General features: G+C 47.6%; 1 protein-coding gene across 2 annotated transcripts in view; it reads left to right on the top strand.

Moving 5' to 3' along the window:
• Window positions 1-19,193, top strand: part of LOC119445606 (uncharacterized) — a 131,773-nt gene that overhangs the window by 39,261 nt on the left and 73,319 nt on the right. The window contains exon 2 of one of the 2 annotated variants that reach the window (XM_037709867.2): window positions 502-544. The exons of the other annotated variant lie outside the window; for it this stretch is intronic. The gene's annotated coding sequence lies outside the window, so the exon portion shown is untranslated. The remainder of the gene's footprint in view (window positions 1-501; window positions 545-19,193) is intronic. 2 annotated transcript variants of the gene reach the window in all.

Raw genomic sequence — 19,193 nt, 5'->3', positions numbered from 1 at the left:
ATATTAGGAAAGCGGCAGGCATTATAATGGAGTCTGGTGACGCAGGACAAGCGGATGTTTTCGTCCTGCATAATGACGATGATGATGCCTGAATGCAAAAAAGCCTGAAGTGTACAGGCATTTTCCCACGCTGGGTGTCGAACAGTATAGTCTGCCTGTATCGCTCTGCTTTTCGGCGAAGGCTAATGCCATCTGGTGCACTTTCGCGACAAGGCCACGTCCTAACCGCCGCACGTAAACAACGATACGTTCTATAGGCAACTTTCCGTCACAGATGCCACACTTATGTAAAGCGCGCGTTGTCTGCAACCTACATGGCATCAGTCGAAATGTCCCAAAATAGTAGCAGTGAAGGAGGGTTTCGCGCTGCCGGCCTCCGTTATTTTGACCGCGAAGAGACGACGCGTATTGTTGTTCCTTTTGTGTCTGAATTGAATTATTTGACTTTATATAGTTGCGTTCTGCATGCGCTAAATCAACTTTCCTTCGTTTCTTCCGCAGATAACTCGGCGAATTGTCCTCTGCGCCTGCCCCCGCTTGTGAGGTGAGTCGCTGTTACGGAAGTCCCTTGTACTTCAGTCGTGTTGAAGAGCACTGCGTCGAGATAATTGAACGCATTACTCGCAATGCCCCCGCGCTTCGAGCTGGATAAATCTTAAGGGGCACATTTTACTACACTTGGCTTTGAAGGTTTGCAGTGCACCCGTGACTATACTGGCGAAGGAAGGACCAAAAAAAGAACGGCCGCACCGGAGCATCTTTTCCGGCCTGTGATTTTAGAACTGATCAAACGAGTGGGGATGTTCGAATGCACTCTCGTATTGCGACGAAAATGAGGCTGTACCAACAGCTACTGCTGCGTTACATACGGGAGAACGCGGAAAGCTCGGTTACCAGCTAGTATAGACCACCCCAAAGCACAATTAGATAAAACACGCACTACGGTGCAAACGCTGACCTGTCGAGTGAATTTTTCATTCAAGGAACGCCAGCCTTTTATAGCCTGCCGAGAACAAGCATGCGAACGAGAAAAAGGTTGGCGTTCTTTGGATAAAAATTTAGTTCGGCATTCAGCGCTTGCTTTTGCTGCGCACGCATCTCCTTGCATATATAGCCTCGTATCAATCGCGCTACTTTCATCTTATATTCAAGATGGACTGGTTGCTCTCGCCAAGGTGTTTTATTACTTTGGCAAGAATTTTGCCAGCTGCGTGTTTGCACGGGGTTCTGAATTCCACTAAGCGCCTAAAGGGGTTCTGATAGATGCCAATGCCCTCGGAGGAATGCTTCACAGAAGAGAAGATCCTGGCACCATGGCCTCGATCGTCGACTACGTGCAAAGCCACAAAAAGTGCTCCTGCGTTTCTTGAAGTGCACCAGCCTATAAATGACCGCTTGTGATTGACTCAGCGATGAACGCTTGATAGTGTGTGTACGTGTGCAAAGTGAGAACTTATCTCTTCCTTCTCGTCTTTCAAATCCTCTTTCCCCAGTGCAGTCTTGCCTACCGGGCTCAACCTGGTTAACCTCTCTTCTTTTCTTATGACTTCTCTCGCTCTCCATCGCTCATGTTGACGTCAATATGCTCAATGTTGTCTTCTCGCTGGCGGCCAGGCGCGAGCCGCACCAACGCCTCGAAAAGCCGCATGTGCGCATGAGCGCATGTTGGTTGCATCGTGTTATACTATAGTACAGTCGGATCCGGATATAACGAACCCACATATAAAGAATTATTGCGTATAACGAACAGCAGTAAAATCCCCTTGAAAAGCTTTGTATACAATTTTATTTGATATATCGAAGTACCTATATATCGAACTATATATGTCTGCTAGATTGTCTGAAGTGCGCGAATATGATGTATTAATTTACAGCTTACGCGAACTTATAAGTAATTTGTGTGATAATTCGTAGCGGTGTAAATATAGCTGGTTCGCCCGCTTCAGATGTACCAATGGATGCAGTTTAGAAAATTGTGATATCTTAAAAGGTTAAAAACAAGCTTTAAGCTTGACGCTTTATAGTTCCTGTCTTAATATTCCGTTTTTCCAACAATTTTAGTTAAAGAAAAGTTGATGGACTAAAATTAATCCGCTGTCTCGACGCGTTCGATTTTAACGTTCCCTTTTTACTGAAATAAAGTTCATGTAACTCAGTGTAGCGGACGCCGAAGAGAAGGATTCCTCCTTTCCCACGTATTTAAATAAGAGCCCCCGCAGTACAACTTCCTCTTAAAAGTACTTTCCTACAAATTCCTCTCACATTGACACGTGGGCTTACGCATGCGCACTCGCGTCGAAATTCCAGCACGGCCCATCAATGCAATGCGAATAAGCTCCTCTGCATATCTTTCGTTATCTGGTCTCTTTCGTTATCTGCGATGCGTGCTCACAGGCTCGCATTGAGGCAATCCACGTATTCATTGATGTTTGATGCGTATGCAATTCCCTTTAGTGTAAAAAAAAACAAAAAAAAAAAACGTATAGTTCGGGGAAAACGAGCGGAGCTTCTTTCTGTATAGAGGAAAGGTATACCTGCCTCTGAATCAATTTGGTGAGGAATCCTGACTTGTTTCTTAATTAAATCGAGAAAAATCGAAAAGCTAGGGCTGTTATAATGGCAAGTTCCATTGAATCAAATGGCATACTAATATTCTAGAAAAAACTAGCTCCGAATTGAATTGAATGTCGAATCGAATATCGAATTTTCCAATCGAATATCGAACGACAGGAGCTACCGTTTGGAGACTCTCCGCCTGTGGTCGCAGACGGGGCGCGGGGTTCCCACCATTTGGCTACTGTGTGCTGGTGAGGGCACGGTGGTTAGGGGGGAGAGACACCCGTAACACACAGTGCAACGTAGTGCCGCAAATAATAAAAGCACGCCAAAAGTATTCTTGGATAGCAACGGGGTTTGGTTATTCAGAATTTTTCTTCTGTTTAGTGAAACCCTTTAACAAAAACTTTGTTTTTGTTGGAGTCTTTGCGAGTTAATTTTCTTTATGACGTTTTATTGAAGTAAGTAGCCTGTAAATTGCCGGGGTAAAATCCCTCAATGGACTTTGGCTAAGTTCAATGCCTATAGCGTCCGTTTTATCCAAAAGGGGGATATTATTGGCCTCTATTGCTCTCTATTTCTAAAGACGCATCGAATAGTTCGTAAGTGAGAGCCATCTGGCTGCATCAAAGCCACTTATTTGGGCAAAACATAATCTCGAGCTCTGATGACGTTTTAGAAATTCGGGAGTTGTTCTCCCTCTTCTCGTTCCGGCCGCCGACTCGCACACCGCAGGAAGTAATTTAAAGCTGTAGTTTAATAAATAAGCGCTGGCGTCTGGGAAGAATTAAGGAACAACAAAAAAAAAAAAAACCACACATTACCAAGCACGCTTAATACATATGCTGCAACAAGGCACCCAAATCGAAACACTAAACACTCCCAGTGTAACAGAATGTTTTTGTAATCTCGAATGCTGTCTATGGTGTTCTATGCTTTGTACACTTCTTTTCAGTTTGCGTGGAAATACAATGCAAGTTACCTTTTGTGGCTTTAATATGTGTCAGTGATTAACAGTTTTTACTTGTGTTTACTTATTTAGTAATGTTTACGATGTCAATGCTCATTCTAGGTGGATGACGTTTTGTCAAGCGGGATTATTTGCAGCTTTTCGCCGTCCTACTTTTCCACAATGATGAGGACGTTTGGGGAAATAAGTACTGGTTGATTTACAGAAAGAAAAAGCAGTTACCGATTATGCTTCTGCATCAACTTATAATATTGTGACAACGAACGAACTGAACCGGCAGAAAGTTCTACTTTTGTTAAAATTGACTTGCTCTGCGCATTTTTCTGCGGTAGGGAACATCATACATTACAGTCTCCTGAAACGTACCGTGCACTATGCACATCGGAATCATCACTCTCTTTGCCAAATACGAAGCGATCATGACGCTTTCTCTGCGGCATGCATAGTACGTTAACCTTGTCACGCGAATTAAACGCCAGAAATGCTAAGCAGCGCCGCGGTTGTTCACTATTTAGAAGAAAAAAAATCATTCTCATCAAATGGCTACACCAACTTTGCAAGTCACGATGACGACACGATGCCACCGGACAAACTTTATTTCAATAATTTGCTGCATTTATACAAGGCACGACGGCAACACGATACAACCAGGACGATACCATACAGGCAACTAGGCACTATATCTATTGAGAGTTGGCGTTAGACCAACGAACACATTGACACTAAACGAGTAGTCACACATGCATGGACGTTTTCCGAATGCATCTCAACCCATGAAGACTAATATACTCCGTTTCATACGTCAGGTGCAACGCTGTGGAGGGTAGAGATATTTTATTGCGATAGCAATTATATGGACACTCAAAGCGGATTTCTGCCGTCGGCGTCGCCGTCGCCGTGAGGTTCCGTATGACGTCAAACAGCGAGGACTCACTCGCACGTACATGTATATGTAGAGCAAACGCGCCTTCTTCCGACGCGCGAGAGGCCGTGGGGAGGGGAGGGGGGGAGGGGGAGGGAAGGGAGGCGACGTTTAGCTGCGGCACCAAGTGCCTATTTATATCAGAGGCTCCGGCAACAGTCACCAACTCCGCACGCATTTTGAGCGAACGCGGGCAAAACGCCGACGCCGTCGACAACAGTTCTGCGTGTTGCCGGTGCTGCTGCATGTCCAAGTTTATACAGCTGATAAAGCTAATATCATTACTCCGTATAGCTCTCTACAAATTTGCTATCGCAACTGATGCTTCGCCTTTGAGGTGAAACTGCGACAATTTTTTTGCAGTGACTGCGTTCCCACTTATAAATAGTTCGCTGTTTTTGATCGAGCTTTGTGAAAATGCTCTTAATATAAGCGCAGTTCTGAATGAAAAAAGAAAAATAAATTTACCCTTAGAAAGAAACAAACCAACCATGTACTCATACGGCTGCTAACACGTTGTTTTAGATCAATTTGCTTTTTTTATTATTTGCAGCCCGACGCAGCAGCCTCACGTGCAAGCTCGCGCGAGCAAACGCCATTGGCGCGCGGCGTAGCATAGGCGGAACGCGCGGAGTGATAAATTTTGGAGACTTATACTTTTCTTGCGTAGCTTCCACGGCGTTGCACATGATGCATGAAACGGAGTCAATTCTATCAGATTTATGGAGTGAGATAACTTTTGTTGAGTCACGTCAGACATACCAACATTATACCGCAAGCTGCCGCCGAATTGGCGTCTTACTCAACTGAACACAATCACTCGTCGTTGTTGGTCAAGTTCTCGTTGCAGCTTTCACGCGAATATTTCATCAGAACTGCGAGAGGCGCAATGTATATCTGAATATTAATTAAGGACGTCCCCTTTAGCGCTTGGCCTTTAGCGTGCACCCTTTATTTTTCCTGCACTGTTACGAATTCATAGCTTCAAAACAAACTTTTACGCGCAAGGACGTTACCTACTATAAAAAAAAAACACCGCATATCCACGGGGTGAATGATGATGATGAGTGGGCGAAGCTCCGGAGGGAATCATCGGTAAGCCGTGAATCTTCCGTGTAATTCGCCCAGTCTCGCCGCACTAAATCGAACGATTGACTTCCACCAATGACACGCGCCATATGTGACGTCATTCCTATTTTATAACAGCGCCCTTCATTATAATTGCACCATCTCCCGCTTAAGGGGACGCTAGCACAAACGCGTTAGAAACGTGCAGTACTCTAAGGGGAAGAGGCCACAGCGTCTTACGCAGCCGTTTACACATGCCGGAACGTGCACCGCGTTTGCCGACGCCATCAGCGTTTATGAATACGGGGGTAAGGCGGAGAGGCCACAGCGTCTTACACCAGCTTCTTACACGGGCCGTAACGCGCTAGCTAGCACAAACGCGTTAGAAACGCGCAGTCTTTCGTTAATGTTGGGTATTTATTGCCATCGTGGTGCGTCTGTCCATGTGCGCTTCGTGGCGTAGTGGTTAGCGCCACGCGTTCAGAAGCGAGGGGTCCCTGGTTCGATTCCGCGCTACGGACACAACTTTCGGAATTTTTTCTCATAAAAGTAGACGTGGCTACCTACTACTACTACTACTACTACTACAGAGGAGGGACAGACCCACACCCTAAGCAGTTTCGCCCCTAAAAACACCGCATATTCACGGAGTGAATGATGATGAGTGGGCGAAGCTCCGGAGGGAATCATCGGTAAACCGTGAATCTTCCGTGTAATTCGCCCAGTCTCACCGACTAAATCGAACGATTGACTTCCACCAATGACACGCGCCGCATGTGACGTCATTTCTATTTTATAACAGCGCCCTTCATTATAATTGCACCATCTCCCGCTTAAGGGGACGCTAGCACAAACGCGTTAGAAACGTGCAGTACTCTAAGGGGAAGAGGCCACAGCGTCTTACGCAGCCGTTTACACATGCCGGAACGTGCACCGCGTTTGCCGACGCCATCAGCGTTTATGAATACGGGGGTAAGGCGGAGAGGCCACAGCGTCTTACACCAGCTTCTTACACGGGCCGTAACGCGCTATCACAAACGCGTTAGAAACGCGCAGTCTTTCGTTAATGTTGGGTATTTATTGTCATCGTGGTGCGTGTGTCCATGTGCGCTTTGTGGCGTAGTGGTTAGCGCCGCGCGTTCGGAAGCGAGGGTTCCCTGGTTCGATTCCGCGCTACGGACACAACTTTCGGAATTTTTTTTATCATAAAAGTAGACGTGGCTACCTACTACGACGACGACTACTACTACTACTACTACATACTACAGAGGAGGGACAGACCCACACCCTAAGGAGCTTCGCCCCTAAAGAGACCATCGCTGCTACAGTGTTAACATGAAAGCGCGACATGAGCGCTTCGCTGTATTGCCGAATTTCGCCATGTTGCTGGGTCTGTAGGTGGGTGACAGTAAATCAGTAGATTATTGGAGGAAGAGACGATCTGCAAAGGACAAACAGACGACAACGTACAAGACAGCGCATGTCCTTTCTACGTGGGTATTCCTATTGTGGCCCTTTGTATTGCGTTACAGTCTAGGCCCGTATTCGCAAGAAGCTCTTACGCCGCAATGGTACTTAAGAGTGAATTCCAGCCAATCGCCATGCTTGGCACGTAATTTGCGAAGCGGATCGGCCATTGGCAGAGATTGCTTACAAAAGAGAAGCCTTCTTAGTTCGGCCCCGACTTATTTGCTATTTTCCGTCATGTTCGCTCTTTCAGCCAATCAGAGAAAAGAAGAAGGGAGGGGGGGGGGTTGCTTTAATCGTATTTCCAGAGGTTTGTTTAGCGACAGGCCTGCTATGTTACTCCAGGTGAGATTACGAGACGCACGCAAACATGCGCACGCGCGCGAAATTCCCTAGCGCACAAGTTATTTCAGCCAGTCAGAGGCTGCAGCCACCATGCGAGCCATCTGCAGCTGACAACATGGCGGAATTCGGCAGTGTAACCACAGGATGTTTATGCTGAGTTGGCAATGGAAGAAATTAATCGGCAGACCCCATCTCACTATGAATGTCAACGCTAATACGATTAGCATTGAAGCAATGTGCATATTCGATCGCCAGTAAAGAGGCGCGTCCTGTTTATGAGGCGGGTACGCAGCCGGGCTTCTCTCTCACTCTTGCCTCTAGGCAAGCAGCGCCATCTGGCGACGGCGCCGCGAAGTCCTCGCGTAGCGCCTGTCTGAATAAATATTCAGGAAGTACCTGAAGATATATATATATATATATATATATATATATATATATATATATAGCCGGTTTCCACGACCCAGCAGCCTCTTACCTTATTAGACCATGGACTACCCGGGGACCCAAGTTGAGGAAAAAGTTAGAGACACAGTCTGATAGATCGGCAGATAGATAGATTGACACCCGAAAGTGCATCAAGCATCCTAAGAATGATAATCGCGTTAAAACAGAAGAAAGAGCGCTTAGATAAAAAAAAAAGAAGTTATCAAATGACACCGTGTAGATGCCGCGTTTAGGAGAAAACGACTTTTAGCATAGAGCAGCCACGTACAGACGTGTGGCTCAGGTAGTACAGAAATGTCAGCCTCGTAGAACTGAAGCCCCGTGTACCCGCGGCAGACGTTTTGCACGTTGTCAGATTTCTCTTTCTCGATCTGCTGCAGCGCGCTCGAGCACTTTGGACAAGTTTGACGCGCTCCGTACACAATCCGGGGGCGGTAAACCGTCGACGACGCGCACTATACGTTGACTCGGTCGGTGCCCGCCAGCTGGCCCGAGTGACAGCTCCGGCTTTTTTTTTTTTTTTTTCCCTCGTTGGCCGGGGCGCCAGTGACCCCTTCTCGTTCCATAGCACGCGCAGCGGGGTTTCTATTTCAAAACGGTGGGGCGGGCGCGTGCGACCGCTGTGCTCTGATCGCTGAACCAGTCAGCCGACTTGGCAGTAAGGACAGCTGCAGTTCATATAGGTGCGCGGGGCATGCCGAGCCTGGACCATTCAGTTTTCCTGCCCAAAAATGACTAGAGGGCACTCTTGCGCTACTTGCTGTGTTTTTTCTCCGGCCAGGGTGCTTTAAACCAGTCCGCCCATTACAAAGGGATCAGCCACAATTCATCATCATCATCATCATCATCATCATCGTCATCATCGTCGTCGTCGTCATAACCATCGTCTGTGGGCGCTGCAGGTGTGGCGGCTCATAAATTGCGAGGTTCCGCCATATTGTCGATTGCGCTCATCTTTTCAGCTATGATTGGCCCGTAGGGATGCTACGGCTTCCGTAATTGGCTCAGAATGTCGACATTAGAGAGTTCGAAAACATGGCGGAATTCGACCGCGTCCGGAATGGAGAGCTCACGGATCTTCCTAAACATCGACCTTAAGGATTCTAACGGCTGTGTGGATTTTTAAATTGATTATTTTAAACGAAAATAAACCCTTTCTCTTGTACTACATGTACTTGACTTGCCCCTACCACAGTGCGTCGTTCGCGGCGTCCCATAATAAAAAGAAACCATCGCAAGCCAAGCTTGGTGTGTTACTGTATATAGATCCTGTCTGTCTTACGGGTCTGGTTAACCGATTTTCCCAAAACACAATTACACTCGCGCACGCACGCACGCACGCACGCACGCACGCACGCACGCACGCACGCACGCACACACACACACACACACACACACACACACACACACACACACACACACACACACACACACACACACACACGCGCATAGGTAGAATCGGGTCTGCCTGTCTGATTAAATGTCTCGCTTAAGTGACCTCGCCGTTGAACATCACTCGTGATTTGCATAACGTGGTCTGTTCAGAGTCACCGCAATCTCCAAGCGCCATGGAAGATGCACTGGCTCGGAGAAACTGACGGGGCAGTCTCATATACTTGAGCCAGCATATAGGCGAGGAAAAACGGAGACGACCGAGATAGCTCGCTGTAAACCAAATAGCGCGGGATAATCGCCCTATATACGGACTCCGAAGCGTATTACCTTTTTCATTCTCAGCGGCCTTGCGCATGAACGAGGTCGAACGGAGAAGCGTCGGCATATACTCTATGGCGCGCGAAACATTCTCGCATCAGAGGGACCCATTCTGCGTGCTGCATCGCCCGTTTGTGTACCCAGCCTGACTGCAGCTTGAAAGAATGGCGGTAGGCGGTCGGCAGATCGTGATGGCCGTCTTCACAGTTTTTTTCTTATTTCTCGGCTCTTCTCTGTCGTCTGCTCCGGCGCCGCTCGTGACGCCTGGAGGAGGAAATGGCGTCCATCCTCCGCGCAGTATATGGCGGCAGCTTTCACCAACGCCCCCGCACGCGTGCTTCTAGAAGTACTATTTGTGTTTTTGCTTGTTTGTGCGTTTGTTTGCTTTGCGCGCTTGCGTGTGTGTGTACGTCTGCGGAGGGAGGTGCTCGCTGAATGCCGTCTGCTACGGAGTGCACGGCTCAGAAAATAATGATGGCTGTGGAGGCTACGCGCGGAGGGCAGTTCGCAGGGTAGGCAGGAGAAGGGGGGTGGCAGCAACGGTGGCAGTGGTCTTCAGTCCTCGCGTTATACCTGCAAGCACGATCGCACACGGAAGCTATACGAAGCGATGCACGTTTGCGTATAGACCTGCGTACGGTGCAAGATTGCGGAGTCGTCGTTATGTATGGAAGTCGCGAGCGACTGCATTCTTGCGGTCCACGGAGCCAAAAGTAAGAAGCAGATAGACCATTCTGTACGCAGGTATATGGAGCTCTGGTAGACGATGATATCTGGGCGTTTAATGGTTCGAGAGCCAAGTTTCCGCCATTGAGAGCAGAACTGTAGCACTCGGGAATGTCCCTCGACAAGTGATGCGTATACATATGCAGCCTACCATGAGCAGTGTGTATAAATACTTCATTTTTTTTTTTTTTTGCCAGACGGCTTCGGTATGTTCTCCAGACGGCTTAACTGGAATGCGCAGTGCCGCCGCCATGTCTGGCGCGCCCTGCACTGTGACACAGAACAACACGCGGTTTTTGTTGCGTCACGGGATAGCGCATCTGTTCCAACATTTTATTCTTCATTTGCATCTCTTCTTCGCGACCCTCCATATGTTAACGACCTGAAGAACTACTTCTGCGAGACCTTGATCCCCATGTAGACCAACGCAGTGCAACTGTCGACCGTCGGCCACGTATCTGGCGGCTTCTCAATGCCCGCGAACTTTGTTTAAGCGATTGTCCGGTTGGTGGCCAGACTCATTCAGTACTTTGAAAGACTCTGTGGTGGCGAGCTATAAAGAAAATGATAGAAACCAAGTTCGGAGCCGGCCAGTCGCGACCGAAATTTATGGCGCGTGGCTCCCTGGCCGACCCGTCCCCGTTTCGCAATATCGAGTTTCATGCAGCAGGACTCGGTGCAGCTTCGATGGTCATCGCTGGCTGCCTGCCCTCCGCATCGGCAACGGGCTGCCGCAAGGCCACCGGCCTTGGCCTCAGTGGCCCAACGACTGACTTGCACATTCCGTGACCCTCCGTACACCATTTATATTAGGGAGCCTACATGCAACCCTAACAGCGTTGCATGTAGGCTCCCTAATTTATATTACTGCGGACCACCCTCTAGCGAACACCAAAGAGAGAGAGAGAGAGAGAGAAAACGAAACGAAGAGCAAGCAGACGAGCGCACCTATATACTGTCGTCCGCGGAAAGTTCGGTTCTTTAGCCAATCTCGCAACTCCGGCGCTTAACGAAGGTGTTTGTCACCCTACGGACAAAATTGACCAATGCAGCGAGACCCGACTTGCATCCTCACTTGCCACTTATAATGTGTAGGTGTTCTGCGGGGAAAAGCGATAGCGGAAGTTCGTAACCTCGTAGTCTTCGCGTGGGCATGCGCGTGTTAGCGAGGCGTGACCGGAAACGGCGTGACCTATAGAGCCTAAACGGGATTCCGTAGTCAAGCGCACACTTTCCAGTTCTAAATCAACGCGTGGTTATAGATCAGCGTATGGTTCACGTATAACGGCATTTCACTGGCAGCGACAATAACGCAGCCCCGGCACGCTATGCTATTTCCACGAGCACCGGTGTTCCCATGGGTATACGTGACAGCGCTTATATAGAGCCTGTTATATTCCCCTTAGACCCTTTGTTTACAATAAATTGCACATTTTCTTCAAGACTTTCTAAATTCAGCGGGAAGTGATTACGCAGTATATTCACGCTATGGGTATGAAGTACGGTGCATGTGTAACCGTAAAAAATTGGTTTACTCATGTCATCCGATTTCGAGTAATGTGACACTAAATTGATCTAGACCTCTGCGTCGTCCCAGATGGCTAAAAGTAACCTTGAGGTGTGCTTCGAAATCACCGAGATTGCGTGAACATACCGGGCGCGGTAGCAACATGGCAATGTACTACACGTACTTCCATCTTCATCTCTGCGGTTTAAGCAATGAAGTGCAGCTTTTACCGTAGCAAACATGAGGAGATGATGGAGATAATTGTTTTTTCACTTAAACGGAGACGCAGTTTTTTAGCATGTAACCGTTGTATGTAAATAAAAAAATAGTTTTTCAAGTTGATAGCATAACACTAGACAATAAAACCACCTTGAAGAACGATTCTATCCCATAGTTGTGTTCGGGTGTCAGGACGATGTGTGTGTCTTCGTCGATGGCAGGGCGATACTGTCGCTGACTCTAAATTAAGTGCATGTGCAAATTCAAAATATGCGTCACCCCGTTGGCAGCGAGTTGTTCGTGCGACACATGCAACTCGCAGCGCGTATAACGCCCGAAAATCGCGCCGTAAGCCTGAGCACTTGTGTAAGATTCGGACAGCCTAACGCTGCGTCGTTTATTGAAACGGAAGGTACACTACGAAGAAACAGCAGAATCTGTTCGAAGACCGCGAATTGGCATTCATTCAAAACTGTGTCTGTATCTGCTGGACGTCAGCAAATTTTTACTTTGCGAAATTATATGTTACGGTAATATTGCGATGACGTCCAGTTCCGGCATCTCGAGGCCAACTTTTTAGTATCAAATTACAACATTTTATACGTGCTCCCTAACTTTCTTATTTGATAAGTGTGAGTTTTGAGTTGCCAGAAGCGAGTGGTGAAGTTTCTATAATATTTAAAGTAGGTGTCAGTACTCGGTAGTTTCTTAGTCATGGACACTTTCTTTTTCTTTTTTACTTAGTTACATCCATGGGACTTTAAGTGTCACAACCACGATCTGATTATGACGCACGTCGTAGTGTAGGACACCGCATTAATTTGGGTTACCTAGGGTTCTGTATCGTGAATCCATGGCAGAGTACACGGGTGTTATTGCATTTCGCCCCCACAGACGTGTAGCCTCCGGGGCCGGAATCTGAACCCGTGAACTCGAGCTTAAAGCAGAGCGACGCGAAAGCCACTAAGCTACCGCTGCGGGTTAGTTATATAGCCGGTTAGTTAATTAGATGATTAGTGGGTTAGATAGTTAGCTTGTTTGTTTGTTTCCTTCTTCCTTCCTTTCTCTCTTTGAACGCGCGCAATAAATTATTATTACGATCAAAAATTATACCGGTGCCAACATATGGGGCAGAAACTTGGAGGTTAACAAAGAAGCTCGAGAACAAGTTAAGAACCGCACAAAGAGCGATGGAACGAAAAATCTTAGGACTAACGTTAAGAAACAGGAAGAGAGCGGTGTGGATGAGAGAAGAAACGGACATAGCCGATATTCTATATAGTTGACATTAAGCGGAAGAAATGGAGCTGGGCAGGCCATGTAATGCGTAGAATGGATAACCGGTGGACCATTAGGGTTACAGAATGGATACCAAGAGAAGGGAAGCGCAGTCGAGGTCGGCAGAAAACCAGATGGGATGATGAAGTTAGGAAATTTGCAGGCGCAAGTTGGAATACGCTAGCGCAAGACAGGGCAATTGGAGATCGCAGGGAGAGGCCTTCGTCCTGCAGTGGACATAAAATAGGCTGATGATAATGATGATGATGATGATGATGACTAATAAAAAGGATGCGTGCAGGGTAGCTGCCATGCGAGCTACAGCAAGCTGGAACGCTGGGTGAGTTGGTTAGGATTCGTACCCATATATATATATATATATATATATATATATATATATATATATATTATGAGAGAAAAGCTGAGAGGTCGGCCTCAATCAATGTTCCGACCTGCTACTCGGCGTTGGGGGAAGGGGAATTGGCGTAGAAAGAAAGAATAGAGAAGACGTTGATTATGAGGATGAAGATGGCGGTGAAAAACTTGCACGGTCCAAGACTTTTCAAAGTCTCCTGCCCAGTGCCCCTCTCATGCAAAAATTTGTTGAGAGCCTTCAGACTATCGGGCAGATGACGAGGATCAGGCGAAGGTCCCAATAGAACCTTTTCAGTCAGTGGTGCAACGAAAAACTCGGACAAGATGTCTGTCAGCGATTTTCTCGGTACATCAAATCGCGGGCAGATGCACAAGCGGTGTTGTATCGTCTCAGGAATACCACATTCCTCACAATTCGGGCTGTCCGCCCGGCCGAGTTTACCGCAAAACTACCGATGCTTCGATTGATCGGGCACATTGACCCTTGGCACATCTTAACTCGTGCACAGGCAGAGCAAAGTCTAATTTCGCCGGAAGATCGATGTCACTCCTTCTAGGGGTACGAAAGAAACCGAAAACGTTAAGTACGCGCTGTAATCAGTACGAATCATAACGCGAGAAGCTTATTTCGCAGTTCCCTAGGCGCGGCAGAAACCTTCGTGTGCTCGGGCCGGTAGCACTAGCGGTTCGGGACTCGTCGGTGTACGCATGCGGCGCACGTACTTCGCTCCGTAGCCGCTCGAATAGGGGGGGTGGGGGGGGGGGGTGGAGGTCTCGCGGAAATCGCGAATGTGGAGCAGCGAACGGCGATCTGCGGACCCAGCGTGAAACCTCGCCCCGCGGTCAGCTGCTATAAATACGCCGCGAGACAACAACGGACACCGACGAGGGCCAACGCATATACTGCGACAAAAGACGTGGGTGCGGGTTCCACCATGCCACCGTTACCCCGCCTTTCTCCCGTACTTCTTTCCGTACGTGGCGGTATAGACTTCTTTTGTGGCGTACTGTCGCGGCGAACCCTGGCGTTATCGCGCGTCCCGCATGGAATCGGCAGATCGAGCTGCCCGCGACGGCGTTGGTTTGCCACGATTGGGCCTGTTTTAGCGCCTGCGACGCCGGGGTATCGCTTCATTCGTATATACGGATAATACGATAATCCGATACCTCGTGACCTGCTGCCTTACTATAGTCTGAAAGATTTACCCGCACCCGGCTAGTTGGATTTCGGTGCAGGAATGCACCGAGCTAATGCGGTGCGTTTTGGACTAGCTTTACCGCTATACCATTGCCGTTGCTACGGCGGCTAGGGCACACCTGCGCATGCGCGGAACGTCGTGGCGCGGCTATTGACCCTTTTCGCGGCGATCCCGTGGGCGCTGCCATGTTTGATCACGTGGTGACGCGTCCATTGCTTGCCTCAACTGCCTCCGTTGCCTCCTTGTTTACAATGGAAGTGTATGACGCCGGCACGACTTAGAAAACGTCTGTTTAGGGACATATCGTAGACGGTGACTGGGTGGACGACACGAAGCTTTTTAATCACAGCTTCAGAGAACATGCAAAAGCGCTTTCGGAGCTGATTAAGCTATAGCCAAACGGCGCAAGCAGCGTATATGGTGCTTTCTAAAAGCGGGGCTAAATATGTATGCCAAGCTATCCGGACATTCCGCTCATGAATTGAATCAGGATTAGTGTGTTTTGCTCTTTGTTCTTTATTTGGCAAAACATTTTGAAGCAGCGGCTTGTCAATTTCTGACTCAGTTAAGTTCCTCGGTGTGGCTACTATCTGATTATTTTCTGCCTAATCGCTCCCGGGTGTGCTCAGTTCTGATAGAATTGTTCTTGCTGCACGCAAGGCTTGGAACTTAGCTGTTTTGTACATTGTAATACCTTGTAGCAAATATATATTACCGCTAGTAACTCGCTTACTCTTGTGAGCCGTCACGAAACAGTCAGCTTCGACCATTCGTGCGTCATCGGTGTAGTCCGTCATGTATATTGTGCGTATATAGTGCACATATATTCAAGTGTGCGCCCATTCACTTGTTCTTGATACGTCGGCGATAGAGTGGCCGTAAGTTTTGCTGCCATTTGGGATAGATGTGTATAGATAACGTGCGCGAAACTTATTATAATAGGAAGCGGCGCTACTCCCTTTGTAAATGTTTAACGAGTGGTACTCACTCTTGCCGACGTTCTGGGGATGAAGCGCTTTCTTTGAAGGTTAGCGTTACAATGCTGGCGGATGAGCAAATTTCTGCATCCTCGAGGAAAGCCGTACATCTCGAAGTGCCGGTAAACACGTTCGGACAGTTGCAGCCAGGGTGTCGGAACGAAATGTTTTTCGTTCCGGTTTTCGTTTCGTTCCACAGAAAAAAGTTCCGTTCCGTTTTCGTTCCGGAACAAAAAATAATGTTGCGTAACGGTTCATAACGTTTTCATTTTCAATAAGAAAAACGAACACAATACTTAATATTAAAAGTATCTTTTAAAAACAGCAAAAATACTGAACTAATGCATAATAATGCAATAATAATTGTTGGGGTTTTACGTCCCAAAGCCACGATGTGACTATGAGGGAAGTCGCAAAAAGTTTCGAAGCAAGGACACAACAAAAACTTGGTATTTATTTTTCCTTAAGTTTGAATCCCGAATTTTCGTCAAGGGGGGGGGGGGGGGCACACGATTTCAGAAGCAGCAGGTCATCAAGTGTACTCGCCGATAAGCGAGACCGCTGCTCTGACAAAACGAACTTGAGTGCCGAAAATGCCATCTCAACGCTGACTTGTGTGGCTCGCACACCAAGGGTCACTTGTGCTAACATGTACAGCTCCGGTTGCCGCTCTCTGCGCTCGTCCCAAAATTTCAACACATTCGTGCTTCTTGGAAGGCGTGGCTCCTTGTCCAGCATTTCCAGTAAGAGGGCGATGTCCGTTGATCCTGGCTCACTTGTCAAATGCGATTGGGCGCCAGCCTCAGCTTCCTTCGTTTTCAGAAACGCCTCAAGGGCATCTTCTGGTTCCTCTGAAGTTGGCGCAGCGGTGCTCTCTGGAATGCAGCTGCTACACTGGTTCTGCTGAAGGCCTGTAATACGCTTCCAGGTTTTGCACAGATGCATTCTCGCTCGATATTTTGATTACTGTAGTTTCTGTGATAGTTGCGTTTTTCTATCGCAGTTTTACGATTGTGTAAGCCTTCAGCGGCGTCGAGAAACAACTGCTGCGTAGTTGGCTGCTCGAAAAGGACCAAATACTCGCAGGAATACACTTCTACAAGTTTTCGGTGCTGATCTTTCCTTTGAAATACCTGCCCGAGATGCGAGCTGACGCTGAACCCTGAGTTATGCATTATTGCTCACGTTGCATGACCTCGGTTGTTCCTGATCGCAAAGTTTTCCCGTGAACCGAAAAACGATAAGAAATATTTAGTTTTTGCTCCGGAACAAAATAATAAATAACGTTCCGGTTACGTTCTCGTTCGGGTCAAAAATATCGTTTTTTTTTTCGTTTTTCGTTTCCGTTTTTCGTTCCGTTCCGACACTATGGTTGCAGCAGCGGTCCGCGAACTTGGCCACACATATTCATTCCATTCCTTAACATTCCAGTCACTATTTTTGCAGCCAACTACTGCACACGTCTTCAATGCACATGATTCAATCTAGCATGATTGGAGCACATTGTGTTAGCGAAAACTCAGTTGCATTTCCGACAGCTGATCGCACAGAAGCAAGGTAGAAGCGGCAATGGTTTCGTATTCGTGCGCGGTCGCTGAGGCGACGTATGGCGCGCCGCCGTAAGCGCCATCTCGTTTGTCTAAAACAAACTGCTCCGCTAAAAGGGTCAATAGCTGCTTTAGTGCGTACATTGCGGCTCCTGATCGAGGCAGTAGCAGTAACAGTATAAGCGCGCTAACGTCAGGATGTTCATTGTTCATCTTGTAATGTTGGTGCAACTTGTGACGGTGCGAATGGCGTGGCCTGTTGGCGCTTTTGATTGTCCAGTCCCCATCCGGTATATTGCAACCAGATGTTTAATTGTAGTGCTCAGTGACCTAAAGCTAAATGCTTCAGTCGAGAAAACAGGGGAACAATCGTGTGCAAAGGACTAGGACTCGTTACGTGCCACCTGGCTGGGACAAGTCATACTCATGTGTCTGGTTCCGGTTCACGTGCTGGCTCCCGTTCTAAAACCGTCGCTAACTCCACAAGCAGATCAGCCGACGGCCTCGTTCTTATAGCCAGCACAGTGACTGCCCGTTTACACTGAATGCTGCGCGTCTATACTACGGAAACGCATACACGCGCAGAATCGAGTCGCACGGCATGAGACCTTATCTCGCAGAGACGACGGCCAAGCAAGCGCACCGCCAGAGATTTCCTTTCTCACGACGTCCGGTTGCAGCTTTCATGCGAAAGCGGCATCGTGCGCGCATTGTTGCACGCGGAGTGCAGTCCCCGAAGCCAGGAACGATTTCTCCCCTTTCTTTCTTTCTTTCTTTCTTTCTTTCTTTCTTTCTTTCTTTCTTTCTTTCTTTCTTTCTTTCTTTCTTTCCTGCTTTCTATCTTGTTGTTTAATGTGCAGCGCGAGGGCGCGTTTAAATTCTGCCTGCACTCGTCGTGAGACCGTGTCGCTTGCAGCGACGCGGTCCATGTGCCTGCGTTTTCTTGTGTTTCAGAAATGAAAGCGGCGACGGTCGGCGGTCCTCTACTTAATTATTATTGTACTCAGCGCTGGATTCAGATCTCTCTCGTAGCATTATTCAGGGTCGTTTCGCGGGCGCTGAATACGGAAAGCGACACCGGTTATATATATATATATATATATATATATATATATATATATATATGAGCGCAGAGATTAAACGCAGGCTCGCCATTGCATGCTTTCTTCTTTAGTATATTATAAAGTACGCCCCTTACCTCCACACTTGGCACCGTCGCCCACGGCGTGTACATTTCGCCACAGGGACAGGTTTCTCGCTTCTTTCTCTGGCGATTATTCGATTCAGTTTGTTGCCTAAGAAATAAAAAAGAAAGAATATCGGACAATAAGACGCTTAGGAAACGTTGCTGTAGACGAAGAAAGGTCGAGCGGGGAGAGACTGAGAGAGAGGTAGTAGTTCTCAGTAACATAGTAGTTGTTACGACCTTGATGCAGCAGTTCTCTCGATATCGATGCATGCCTTAATTTTAAAGGCTGTATACTTTTTTTCTTCCAGCGAATGATATATCATCATCGTCAGCCTATATTTATGTCCACTGCAGGACGAAGGCCTCTCCCTGCGATCTCCAATCAGCCCTGTCTTGCGCTAGCTGATTCCCTTGCGCCTGCGAATGATATATGTGCCGAAGCAAAGCAGTATGTCACGCATCTAATAATGCGTTGTTGCAGTCTGATCAGTCTAAATGCAGTCTGCAGTGAGCCGTCGATATCGTTACTTTATGCGCTGACGGGATTAATTTTGTGTTTGTTTTCTTAATGTTTTATTATATTAAAACTATTAGTATTGCCGTATTATTTCAAGTAATATATTGGTGTTACTTCTTTTGCAGAGTTGCCATTAATCCTTGCTTTCGGCTCTTGTGTCCGTCAATGCGCTGT

This window comes from Dermacentor silvarum, chromosome 3 (assembly GCF_013339745.2).
Source record: "Dermacentor silvarum isolate Dsil-2018 chromosome 3, BIME_Dsil_1.4, whole genome shotgun sequence".
NCBI classification, from domain to species: Eukaryota; Metazoa; Arthropoda; class Arachnida; order Ixodida; family Ixodidae; genus Dermacentor; species Dermacentor silvarum.
This window is presented reverse-complemented; position numbering and strand designations above follow the sequence as displayed.